The sequence below is a fragment of the Mirounga leonina genome, unplaced genomic scaffold, assembly GCF_011800145.1.
Source record: "Mirounga leonina isolate KUSES-001 unplaced genomic scaffold, KU_Mleo_1.0 Mir_93, whole genome shotgun sequence".
NCBI classification, from domain to species: domain Eukaryota; kingdom Metazoa; phylum Chordata; class Mammalia; order Carnivora; family Phocidae; genus Mirounga; species Mirounga leonina.
Window position 1 is genome coordinate 16940080 of NW_023270854.1, and position 12745 is coordinate 16952824.

General features: G+C 43.9%; 1 protein-coding gene and 1 pseudogene across 2 annotated transcripts in view; both read right to left on the reverse strand.

The window, feature by feature from the left end:
- Positions 1-12745, reverse strand: part of NEDD4L (NEDD4 like E3 ubiquitin protein ligase) — a 335624-nt gene that overhangs the window by 189251 nt on the left and 133628 nt on the right. The window lies entirely within an intron of this gene.
- Positions 5615-5776, reverse strand: LOC118004820 (annotated as a pseudogene).

Below are 12745 nucleotides of genomic sequence, written 5' to 3' on the forward strand. Positions count from 1 at the left end.
AATTTTCATCTATCTAGATGCCTACCCATTCTCTGGGCTGGAATGACCCCATGGAACCCTGCCCAGTGGAAATGTTAAGGTTTCTATTAGACTGTGAGCATCTTGAAGTAAAGGGACTTAATCCTCTGTATTCCTTATAACCACCTGTCACATAGACACCAAAAGCAAAATAAATGCTTATGTGAAGAACTAAATCATCCTTAACTATTTTGTAAATGTAGGAGGGCCTAAATGAAGTGCAGAGGGGTACCACGACAAATCTGGTAATAAGGTCAATTCAGCCTTCAAATTAAAAAAAAAAAAGGCTGAATTTTTATTAAGAGTCCTTCTGGTTATTTTCTGTCGCTAGAAACAATGGCTTTTTCATGGCAGCTTATCTGAACTGGATTCACTTAAACCGGGCTAAGATTTCCTAGTACAAATTTTAAAGTACTGGAAAAAATTCTTTAATCAATTACACCCTTATAAATGGCAGTACATAGTTGTTATTTTTCAAATGCAACAAGTTTTTAGGGTCTGATTCACGACGTGTCTTCTCAGACAGTCTGGCATGACTTAATTTATCTGAGAGCTCAACTACCAAATGGAGAATTTCATGTAATTATATAAAAAGTAAAAAGAATTTGAAAAATGTTTTTTACCAGTCATATAGTTATTTTAACATATACTAATTTAGGTACAGCTAACATAGTTTAGAAAAAAAGATCATCCGTTTCTTAGTATAAAAAGCTGCCTTTAAAAGAAAACTTCTTTATTCTTGTACATTTACCAACACTCCATATTATACCAAAGTCTTTCCTCCAGTGTACTAAACCTCAGTACTGAATCTAGATAATCACTTCCACTTTCCAAAAATTGACCTTCCAAAACTGAAACTGGAAACGCTGCATCCAACAGTAAAGAATTTTTTATTATGCTAATGATTTCAAAATGTAGTCACTTTAGCTGCCAACTCAGTTTGGGGATAATTTAAGGAGTAATTTCCAATTAGGTTTTTATTTAAGTATGCACTGAGGCCTAATATTATCAGTTACACACACACACACACACACACACAGCAGCAGCAGCAAAGAAACCAATAATAATGGAAATAATAATGACGATGATGAGGAGGGAGCTCTTACGTGATGGTACACACCACTAGCAAGCTTTTTAAGGCCCTGAACGTTGATAAGAAAATGCACAATAAACTAAAAAAAATTTAACATGAACAGAGTCATGAAATAAAAGCCAAGGTACTTGCCCAACATGTGACACACGATGTAAGAGATAAATCCAGAAGGATGAAGGCTGTGTATAAAGGGAAAGTGGAGGACAGCACCAACCAGGAAAGACCTTGCCCCGGAAGAGATTAATTCTCAACCCTACACAGAGAGAGGTCGGTGTGGGGCAGGAGGAGAGGCGCCTCAGGAGGGGGGAGTAGAATCTATTTGTTGAGAAGCCTGCACTGTCCCTGTTGACAAAACACAGCCGTGTCCCCTCCTGAAGGAGGCCACCAGACTGGCACACCCAAACTGGACTGGGCATGAGTTACCTGGGAGTCTGGGGAAAAGCAGACTGACCCGGTACAGCTGAGCACAGGGTCCAAGATTTTACATGTCTAACAAGCGCCCAGGTGAGGCTACTGGTCCATGGACCATACTTTGAGCAGCACTGCCCTAGAGGAAAGCCTGGCCAATGGTGGGCAGAGGAAAAGAGTCTTAAACATAAAGGCCATCAACTGCTGGGCAGGGCACAGAAGAGCGGGGCTCAGGCTCTGCCCTCACTTCCTGGGTCTCCAGTCCTTCATCTGTTAACACCAGAAGGATGAGCCCATCTCGAACTTGTCTTTCTAGCTTTAAAAACTTGGGGCAAGAAGGGAGGCTTATAACCTGAAGAGCTACACCTTCTAGATCAGGTGTTAAAGAGGAGACCAGAGCTTGAGGGAATGAGAGGTCACCAAGCAGATGGACTTCTACCAGACAAGACTGGAAGAATTAACTTGCCTCTTTAATCTTATCCCTTTATCCCTACTGGAATGCCTAGACAAAAATACAAAATGATGTGTGCACAAGGCTATTTACTGAGAAACAATGGACAAAGCTGGGAATAACCCTAATGTCCATCAGTAGGGGATTAACTGAATAAACTCTAATACATTCATACAAGGGTGTACAGCACAGCTGTAAAAATATGTGAGGAAGTTCTCTATATACTGATAGTAAGAAAATTGTTGAAAAAATATGAACAAAACTATATCAAGTTGGTGCTGTAATCATATAGAGAAACATTATCTCACTTGACTTTAAAATGTGTTTTTATTGTACATCCCTAATGGGATAGACCCTAAGGTAAAAAGAACTGTAAAGAAATATTAAACTGTATCCAATAGCAATAAATGGCAAAAATGTCAGTAACTGTTCAAGTCGGGTGATAGGATCTCATTATGCTGTTTGCCATCATGCAATTTTCTATTTTTGTATACACTTGCCTAATTTTTTAAAAATCAACTCTCCAAGTAACCTTTAATATTAACCCACATGCACACCAAGCGAGAATGCAAGAAAGGGGGCAGATGGGCAACAAAACTCACCTTAGTCCCAGGTGAACATCAAGGTTCCTAATATAAAATATACTGCACAAGTCGGCAAGGGCAGGAATGGGGGAGGTTGGCTGACACTAGAACATAACATATTCCACATCTGTACAGATTTTACTGTATTCAAATACATTCTGTATGATCTCCTTCTGTTTTCACAACATTTCTGATGACTAGCCCACTTAGTGCTAAGGTAATGGACTCAAACTGGTTCAAACCCAAGCTCTCCTATCTCCAAGCTTTCACACACTGCTCCCCAGTACCCACACCAACAGAGGAATGCGGTGGGGGACAGGAGCCTAAGGGCCTTGCCAGCAATTTTAAGTCCAACTTTTAAAAAATTCATGCTGGGGCACCTGGGTGGCTCAGTCAGTTAAGCATCTGCCTTTGGCTCAGGTCATGATCCCAGGGCCGTGGGATCCAGTCCCTCTCCTGTACCCTCCCCAACTGAGCAGGGAGCCTGCTTCTCACTCTCCCTCTGCAGCTCCCCCTGCTTGTGCTCTCTCTCTCTCTGTCAAATAAAGTTTTCTAAAAATAAAAAATAAAAAAATAAAGAATAAGTAACTCATTCTGATTTAAAGAATAAATAACTCATGCTGATTTTCATTTCTGCCTGAATATATACATATTTAACACTTACAGTGATTTATCAAATAGACCCACATGTATATTTTGTATCTTTATGAACCCAGGAAACACAATTCCTTATTCCAGTTTCAGAGGCATTGAATTACACCAGGCTGCACTGGAACAGTGACATCTGTCACCCAGATGCCTTTGGAGGCCCAGCAAAAAAAGGGACACGTCCCATTGTCCAACTAGCACATTGCTGGTAGCATTCCCAGCTGATAGTATTTCAATTGGCACCTACAAATACACTTTCTGTTGATGTAACTTTTTAACCTGAAAATTCTGTCTAGTCTTTTAAATATACCACCTAGAAATGAGTCAGTGCAATGGCAGGCAATTAACATCACATAACATGGTTTGAAATTGCTCAAACCGACTTGGGCGCATTTTGGAAAGAGGTACTTCATGGCTATCCTGAGCAGAAAGCTGAGAGGTGAACAAGGAATTCAACTTCGCAGCAGCCTATTCAAGGAAAAAAAAAAATCACTAACATTTACTACTATGTCCTTTAATAAAATGGTATTTTTTTTTAAATTAAGACCTTTTGGGGGGCACCTGGGTGGCTCAGTCGTTAAGCATCTGCCTTCGGCTCAGGTCATGATCCCAAGGTCCTGGGATCGAGCCTCACATGGGGCTCCCTGCTCTGCGGGCAGCCTGCTTCTCCCTCTCCCACTCCCCCTGCTTGTGTTCCCTCTCTCGCGCTCTCTCTCTCTGTCAAATAAATAAATAGAATCTTTAAAAAAAAAAAAAAAAGACCTTTTTTAAAGAACAGTTTAGTAGACTTATAGAATTATTTCAAAGATAGTACACAGAGTCCCCATATACCACATCATCTGGTTTCCCCCATTATCAAATTTTACATTAGTATGGTACATTTGTTACAATTAATGAATCAAGGTTGATACATTATTATTAACTGAAATCCATGCTTTATTCAGATTTCCTGTTTTTTCCTAATGTCCTTTTTCCTGTTCCAGAATGCAATTTTGATTTTCTCACAATTTAAAATTCACCACAGGAAGGCTATTTAAGCAAATATGACAAATACAAGGATAAAGGACTAAAATGATACTTCTCAAAGCCAAAAAAATGCAAATATTGGATGAAACACTGCATCAAGAGTCAGCTCTTCAACAGACCAGCCTTGATCTATATAGCTCCCGTAACCACCATCTTAGAGAACCTGTCAAATGGGTCATGAATTTCCATGTGTGCAAAACGAATTATGATATGAAGAACACCAGTGTGGAGTCAGGTTCAGATAGTAAGGCTGGTCAGTCATGCTAAGCTTATGTGTCACTGAAATCAGGGCAACAAAGAGCTCCTGGAGTCAGAAACATACTTCTGTGGGTACCGCTGGGCCCCAAAGGCATGCTAGCCACTGCCCCATCCCCAAAGTTAGTTCGAGCAAATGAAGGAGTTGAAAAGTGAAAGCATAAAAAGGGAACCTGAAAGATTTCAAAGAGCAGGGCAGGATGACGGCTAGTGTGGAGGAGGTGAGCACAGTAATGATTAACTGGAAGCTAATTCATTAAGTGATGAGGCAAAAATTGCCCTAAGAACTGAAACAGGGAGGGAGAAACCATGTCAGCATGGTTAGAAAAGGAAGCCCACCTTTCTGGGCTCGAGTCCATCTCAAAGGAGAACGTGTTAGACTAAACTGATTCTTGAAATCCCCTTCTGCATTGAAAATGCCACACTGTCTTCTCATTTCGGTCACCAACAGCCCAGTGAGGTTAGCAGCAGGGACACCTGATCCTGCCATTGGCCACAGAAGGCCTCTGAGACATGACCACAACCAGGTCTCCCCACCAGCTGCCACCGAGCGATCCCACAAGCCGAGAGCTTCTCCCGCCTGACGGGGAACAGAAATCCTCCCAGCAGGCTGATGGTACGAGCAAACGATCCAGTCACTACTAAATACATTACATTAAATAAGACCCTCTGCCAGTAATCTGAACTTACAAGAAAGACATTTTACTGTCTCGAAGCTTTGGAGCTATGTACCACATGATCCATTAATTCGTTAATTCAACCAGGCCCAGTTGAGCACTTCGGCAAAACAACAACAAACAACTAGCTTTAACTCCTTCGTGGAGAGGCTACCCAGAGAGTTCAGATTTTCTGTGGCCTTTTAAACTTTGTTCATCCCTTATTGATAGCAAGTACCCTGACAGTATTGACACTTTGGTTAGACCCTTCTTTGTGATGGAGGGCTGTCCCGTGCACTATGAAGACCGAGCGGCATCCCTGGCCTGTCCCCACTAAAGGACAGTCAAAAATGTCTCCAGACACTGCCATGTCCCCTGGGAGGTAAGCAGCAAGACTGTCCCTGGCTGAGCACCTCTGCCTTAAAGTAATTCATGATATATATAAATAAATACAATATGATTTCAATCGTAACCTAAGATTTCAATGTAATTAAACAACATTTTAAAAACCTGTAACTGGTCCATACGTACCAGTATTTACCTCAGAAAACATAATCACCGTGAATGACTAAAGCAGCAAAATTTGGTAAGAACAGATACTACACGGTGATCTTAGCCAAAAGGCTAAAGAAGCAAAATTTGGTTTTTCCCTCCACTCTTCAGTTAGCACTTTTTTTAAAACAGTAACTAAACATAATGTATAGACTTGATAATGCCCCAGAATCAAGGAATTGGGGTTAGAAATCATTCTTAATCCTTTCCATCCCAGGATTCCAAAGTAAACATCAGATTCTACACGCAGCAGCCGAACCAACCAAGCACAAGGCAGAACGTGGTCTGGGAAAGAAGCCAAACCCAACGAGTCATGACCACTGGGTGCCACCCACCCTACCCACATTCCACCTCAGAGGACCACGGGCGCACCACCCAAGGGCCATTTGCCACCACCGATTAACACAGACCCCATTCCCTAAAAGAAGATTAAGGCCAAGCAAAGAAGAAAGCTAATTTGAGTGTGTGCCTCATAAACACCTCAGGCTAATGTCCGGAGCTTTCCAACATGTCACTCAGCTTAAATTTGGGGGTGGAGAGGAGAGGAATACTACTTTTTTTTTTTTTTTAAGATTTTATTTATTTGAGAGAACGAGAGAGAGAGAGAGACATAGCGAGAGAGAGAGAGAGCACAAGCAGAGGGAGGGGCAGAGGGAGAAGCAGGCTTCCCATTGAGCAGGGAGCCCGATGTGGGGCTCGATCCCAAAACCCTGGAATCATGACCTAAGCCGAAGGCAGACGCTTACCGGACTGAGCCACCCAGGCGCCCCGAGAGGAATATTTCTATCATCAACAGTGAAACAGGACGAGGAAGTTCTTCAGGGAAACCTGAGAGATTGCAGGTTTGGTGCCTAACTGGCTGCAAAAGCGGTTTCTTAAAAATCATTTAAAAAAGACATTCCTCATTTTTGTGGTTATGGAAGCTTTTTCTTCTTCTAGGTGTTCAGTGTGAATGTGTACAACTCACCACCACCACATATTTAGGTCAGAAGAAAACAGCTAACTCTATCCAACCTGTAGCTCCAACGCCATCCCAAGGCCTCTTTCCTTCGAGAAGGGAAGCCAGTGCATGTCCTCTCAGAAGAAGGGGAGGAGTGCAGATGGTTGCCAGGGTGGCTTAGAGGCCCAGGCAGTCTGCACCTGGGCTGGGAGATGTGGCTCTCCCCACATCACCACCCCCTGAACAAATGTGTGAGCAGCCCTCCCTAAAGCAGGCTCAGCACAAAGGCTCTCTAGATGGGTCTCTGGATTTCTGGAGCCCTCCACTGCACAGCATGCTCTGCAGCTGCTCCCTTCCCCTGAATATCTTTGGTTCCACCTCATCTGGCTCACACCAAATTCGCCCCCCTACAGCCCAGCCACCCCCAGGGAAAGAGAACACATAAAGAAAGAACTGGCTGTGCCCAGTTTCTACAGGTGGGCAGATGGCTGGCAGAGGATAAGTCACAGGGGAGGACTAGGGAGTTCAGCCTGTGTGGTACTAACCAAGCTAAACGTTAATCATGGCATAGGATCATTTACATTAAAGATCATTAACCAGGCGCTTGGGCCTCTTGGCAAAGAATGAGAGTTCACAAGCTGAAAAAATGCATTTAGATAAAGTCCCAGCCTCTTGTTGCCAAACACAGCATTTGGGTCACTTCAGGAGAAGGGCACCTCAATGGCACAGAAGGAGCAGAACCCAACAGGGGCATCTGGCGAGGGGTGGGGGGGCGCACTTCTTTCTTTCCTTCCAGAATGTTCTCCACCCAGAGCTGCAGTTAATTCTCTGAGATTTATTTTCTGTTCTTCCTTATCCCTTATGAGGTATAACTGTCACCTCGCATGCAAATGAGTTTACAGGTAAGGAATTATAAACAGGTAAGGTGTGCAGACTTTGTGTCTCCAATTTTCCGTTTCTTGGTGGAAACCTCTCCTTTTTAAGGTGATGGTTTCGACTCCACAGTTTAGAGCCACACAAAACAAGGACTGCACGTCCCTCTTCATTAGGCAGCTCTGCCTTTTCTTCCACATCCAGGGACCCAATACCACTCACTTCTCACGCAAAACCAGAAGTCGCCATCTAGCAAACAGGGTCAGAAGTTCAATTTCACACATTACAGACAGCCATGGTTTTGAAGACTTCTGACAAGTGTTCTTTCTGACATGCTTCAAGCAGCTACACAGGCTCAGGCTTCCTCCCTCGCACACCCTCCTCCACAGCTCAGAGATCAGCACCAGTTCCACTGCCATCCTTTGTCGGAGGCAGCCTGAGAGTTTCTTGTTAGGGACTCACCCAAAAAGAGCAAGCACTGCCCTGCTTTTCCATCCCAGTATTACATAATTCAATTTCCCTCCAATTACATATTTGCCGGAAAGCATTATCTGTGACCGAAGTACAAAGAGGGGGAAAGAAAAAAAGTAGAACCACACTAATTCTTGCTAGGAAGATTAATCTGAAACGGACAGACAACGGACTCCTGGAGATTAATCTCTATACGTATTTTTAATGACGTTTAGCACGAGTACTCTTTTAACTTAGAGTCCAGAAAATCTAAGTGCCAGTTTTATTTTATCTATAAGGGAATACAAGTCTGTATGTCTGGAGACTAGAAAATGTGGGGAAAAGATATCAGGCACCTGATCTATAATTCTGAAAAGTTCCTAACTGAATATCCATCCACAGAAGAGCAAAATCATTTAATCTGTGTGAACACAAGTGAAAACTAAAGTTAGGAGTCATGTGACTAATCCTCAAGCATTTCCTATAAAGGTTATAAAACAAGTAAGGGAGGTGTTTGTATCTCAAGAGGTAAATCTAAAACAATAAAGGGATACGCCTGTCCCACCATGACCTAGCCGGCTGCATTTGCTATGTTTAAATTGAACTTAACGATGAAGTCTAAAAAGAAAACATTTTAAATAAAAGATCTATCCTCATGTCACCTGGAGTTTTGTACCAAATTTCCGAACTCTGCATGACAGATCCTTCACTGTGTCTATTTTTGACATTTCAGGAACACAGTGATGACAAATGCAGTAATTTATTCATAAAAGGGTGGGGGGGGTGGAAGAGCAATATCTAGAATAGTTTTTCAGAGCTTGGGGAAAAAAAAAAGGTCTCAAACCAGACGACATAGGTTAAACACGTAATTAAAATGTTTCACTGTATATACTTTGATTCTTGCAGCATGCAAAACATGTTTAACAGACACAAAAGGGATCAAATAATTCCCCCAATTCTGATCCAATTTAGATTAAAGCTAACAAATCCACTGTAAGAGAATGTTCTCCTGATGTTAACCAAGGAAAACAGAACCCTTTGTGGCGCTTACCAGATCCTGGGCAGGAAGACCTCCTTTTAAAGGGGAGAGAGACAGAGCGAGGCTGGTGTAGATGCAGATGGTTGTCTGTTTCCCCTAACAACAGCAGCAGTGAGGAGAAATCCTGGTCTCTGCCGGTTCCCCCTGTTGACAGGTGATCAGCAGCCTGGGGCGGGAGGCTCTGCACTCCCTGGGAGGTGCTTCCAGGGGAGGGTTCTGCAGCAGCTACCGCCCAGGTAGGGCCCCACGGAGAGCCACCCACCCCAGACACCCTCGAGCCATACCGGTTGGTGCTGTGCCGAAGCCTGTCTGGGCTGGAAGCTACTGCGGATGCCTGCGCCTCGATCAAATCAGGAGCAAATTCAAATGTGGGGAAGAGAGGAAGCCGCTCATCTGAGGCAGCAGAACCAATGGCTATAGGAGGAACTTTGTGGATTCAAGAGACACAAAACACAAGACAGGTCCCGCAACACTGCCCCCACAACAGAACGGGAAAGTTAACAGCTGACTTACAGGAAGAAGAGCGCACACCCAGCCTAGCCAAGGGGACCCTGGGACTTTAAGAACCCCAAGGCACACGGAATGTCCCTTTTTGAAAATTAATGGCATTTCCCCCTAAATGTTCATGCCAATGTTGAAAGGAAGGACATTCAAGGAAATGAAGAAATCCTTCTGGATACTCGTGTTTAAATAATTGCTCAGTTGCCCTCCTCTATATGGAATGAGCATATGAGGAATGAGATCCTGGGGGCAGAAACCAGCAGTTCAAGGTCAACAGGCCTGAGCCCCACCCACATTCATGTACCCTCCCAAAAGCGGCTGTTAACAGTACTGTCCTAAATCAACCACAGCCACCCCTGTGACCTCCCCTCAGTTTAAAAACCAATCCAACACATGTCCAGTAGCAAAAGATGCTTCTCCTACTCTCTATTTTGACCAATGTCTCCAACAGGTTGTTAGGGAGGCCGATGTAAACATCATTTTAGCATCCGAAGGTCAAAGCGAAATCATGTGGCCCCTCGACCCAAACCATGACAGGTATACCAACCTGCAGCCCGAGTCAGAGGAGGTTTCTGACCCAAATTCCTTGTAATGTCCCACTTCGGGGCCAAGAACATGCACATGCTCACTTCTAGGAGTCATTAGTGTTGAGGGAAAAGACAGGCACTTAACTCAGCCAGAAGTCTTTTTCTTTAATGCTTCCTTTTAAAAGGCAATGATTTCTTAAAATGGAATTCAGGGGCTGCTTAGGATTCTACTCTTTGATAGGAACGACAATGGCATGAGTAAGCCCCATCAATGCTATGCTTCCAGAGACCTTCGATGGGAGGGGGAGGCCCAGAGTCCCAGAGTCCTGCTGGGGCCAAGAAGCTGCCGTCACCATCTGGTGGCGGCTCGTGCATATTGCAGTCATGAGCCCCACACCACCTTCAACCCATCCTTCTAAAGGAGACTGGTTGGCATTCCTGCTTCACTGACTTTCTGAAAACAGGTTTGGCCATTGTTCTTTCTTCCCCAGCACATCTTCTTCCCCACCCTCCTCTTTTTCCACAGACTTCTGATCAGGCTACTAATTACAAGGGGAAGGTTAAAAGTTCTGTTCTTCCCTATCGCTTCTCTCTCTGATCCAACACCTGGTGATTTGGTTACAAAGAATAAAGTCCCCAAGACAGAGAAAAGAGAAGCAAAGAGCCACTATGTTCCCAAAACGTAACAGCCAAGGGCCAACTGGAAAATATGAGGCAGGCATCTCTACCAAGGAAAGAGGCCAGATGAAGACCCGGGACATGATGAAAAAGAGGCAGCCTTTGAGGCGGGCCCTGGCCAGTGAGCAGGACTCGGGTGGGTTCAGGGGAGTTGTTCTGTGCAGCTGGAGGACAGAATGGGCTGGAAAAATCAGGTCACAAAGAATGGCCAATCAGGTAACATTTGAAAACATGCTCCCAACCACTTCACTCCTCCAAAGACTTCATCGATCCCTGGTGAATATATTTAGGTCCAGGAGGCTCCCAAAAGCAGGTGACCGGCCACCTCAGGAAAAATATGCCAGAAGAAGTGAGGTCCACAGAGAAGAAACTGGAAAATTCACATTTAAGAGGTCTCACTGGGATATGCTCTAAAAGAGTATTAGGGATTTCTAAGCAAGTACCCGGGGAAGACAGTGCACGCAGGTTTGATAGGCAGCTGTGAAAGGCCTGGGTGACCAGATGTGTAGCAGCTGCTTCGAGTATAAACGAAGATGCCTCCTTTACTTACTAATGCAGGTAAGAATTTCCAGGACTTTATACTATGTAAAATGTCCTTCCCGCTTTACCCACATCACCTCAATAGGCTATTTGCAACAATTATAAAATTAATTACCCGACCGAAATTTAGCTTTCTTTTCTACAGGTGTACCTCTGAGACATTTCAGGTTCCGTTCCAGACCACCACAGTAAAGCAAGCATCAAAATAAAGGGAATCAAATGAATTTTTTTGTTTCTCAGTGCACATAAAAGGTCTGTTTACACTATACTGTAGTCTTATTATATACACACAATAACATTTAAAAAAAAAAAACAAAAAAACAATGCACATACCTTAAGTTAAAAATACTTTATTGAAGGACGCCTGGGTGGCTCAGTTAAGCATCTGCCTTTGGCTCAGGTCAAGATCCCGGGGTCCTGGGATCGAGCCCTGAGCCGGGCTCCCCGCCCAGTGGGGAGTCTGCTTCTCCTTTGCCTCTGCTCCCCACTCGTGCGCTCTCTCGCACGCGCGCGCTCTGTCAAATTCTTTTTAAAAATTAAAAAAAAAACATTTCTTTGCTAAAAAGTGCTGACCATCATCTGAGCTTTCAGTGAGTCATAACCATGGATCACAGATCACCTTCATAAATACTATAAGTCTGAAGTATTGGGAGAATGACCAAAATGTGACAGACACACAACAGTGACCAAATGCTGTTGGAAAAACAACACCAACAGCCTTGCTTGATGCAGGGTTGCTACAAACCTTCACTTTGTGGTAAGAAGCAGTATCTGTAAAGCCCAATAAAGCAAGGTATGCCTGTACGAGATTAATTCAAGAGGTGTATTTCAGGATGTTGTCTTCCAATCAAATGTACCCTCTCATATATAAAATAGCTCGCCAGCATTACAATTAGCTCTTTCCTAAATTCCATTTATATAAACTGGCAAAAAGATAAAATGAGGTAAAATAGCTTTGATCAAGAAACACAGTCCATCTATCTCCCCCCCCCCCCCCCAGCACCCACGACACTGGCCTTGTTCTCTCGTCAGCCACTTTACTTTAGAAACCTCGGTACCTGACGCAGGCACGCCCCCAAGGCCCCAGAGGCGGCTGCGCTGTGTTGGAACAGGACAATAGCCAACATACATACTGAGTCTTTAAAACAATCAGAAATGAAGCAAGCAGGCAGAAAGACAACTCCATGCATTAACACATCCCCCCGTTTTTAAATGTCTGGAAATCGGTGCCCCATGTTCAAGGGCCACACTGAGCTCAAATCAGCAGTTGATGACAAATTCCTAGAGGCCCCAAACTCTGTGTTCCTTGGCTCCCAGCTCAGCACCTTGGACAAGAAGAGACAGTTACTAAGTCCCACTGAAAGATGCAAGTGCCTCTGAGCTGCATCCCCACAAACTAACCCAGCAAAAAGCCCCAAGCCTTGCGTTCAGCGAGGCAGGAAACAAATGAACTGGAGCACATCAGGGCAACCCGGTGAAAACCATCACAGTGAGCAGTCCACCGTC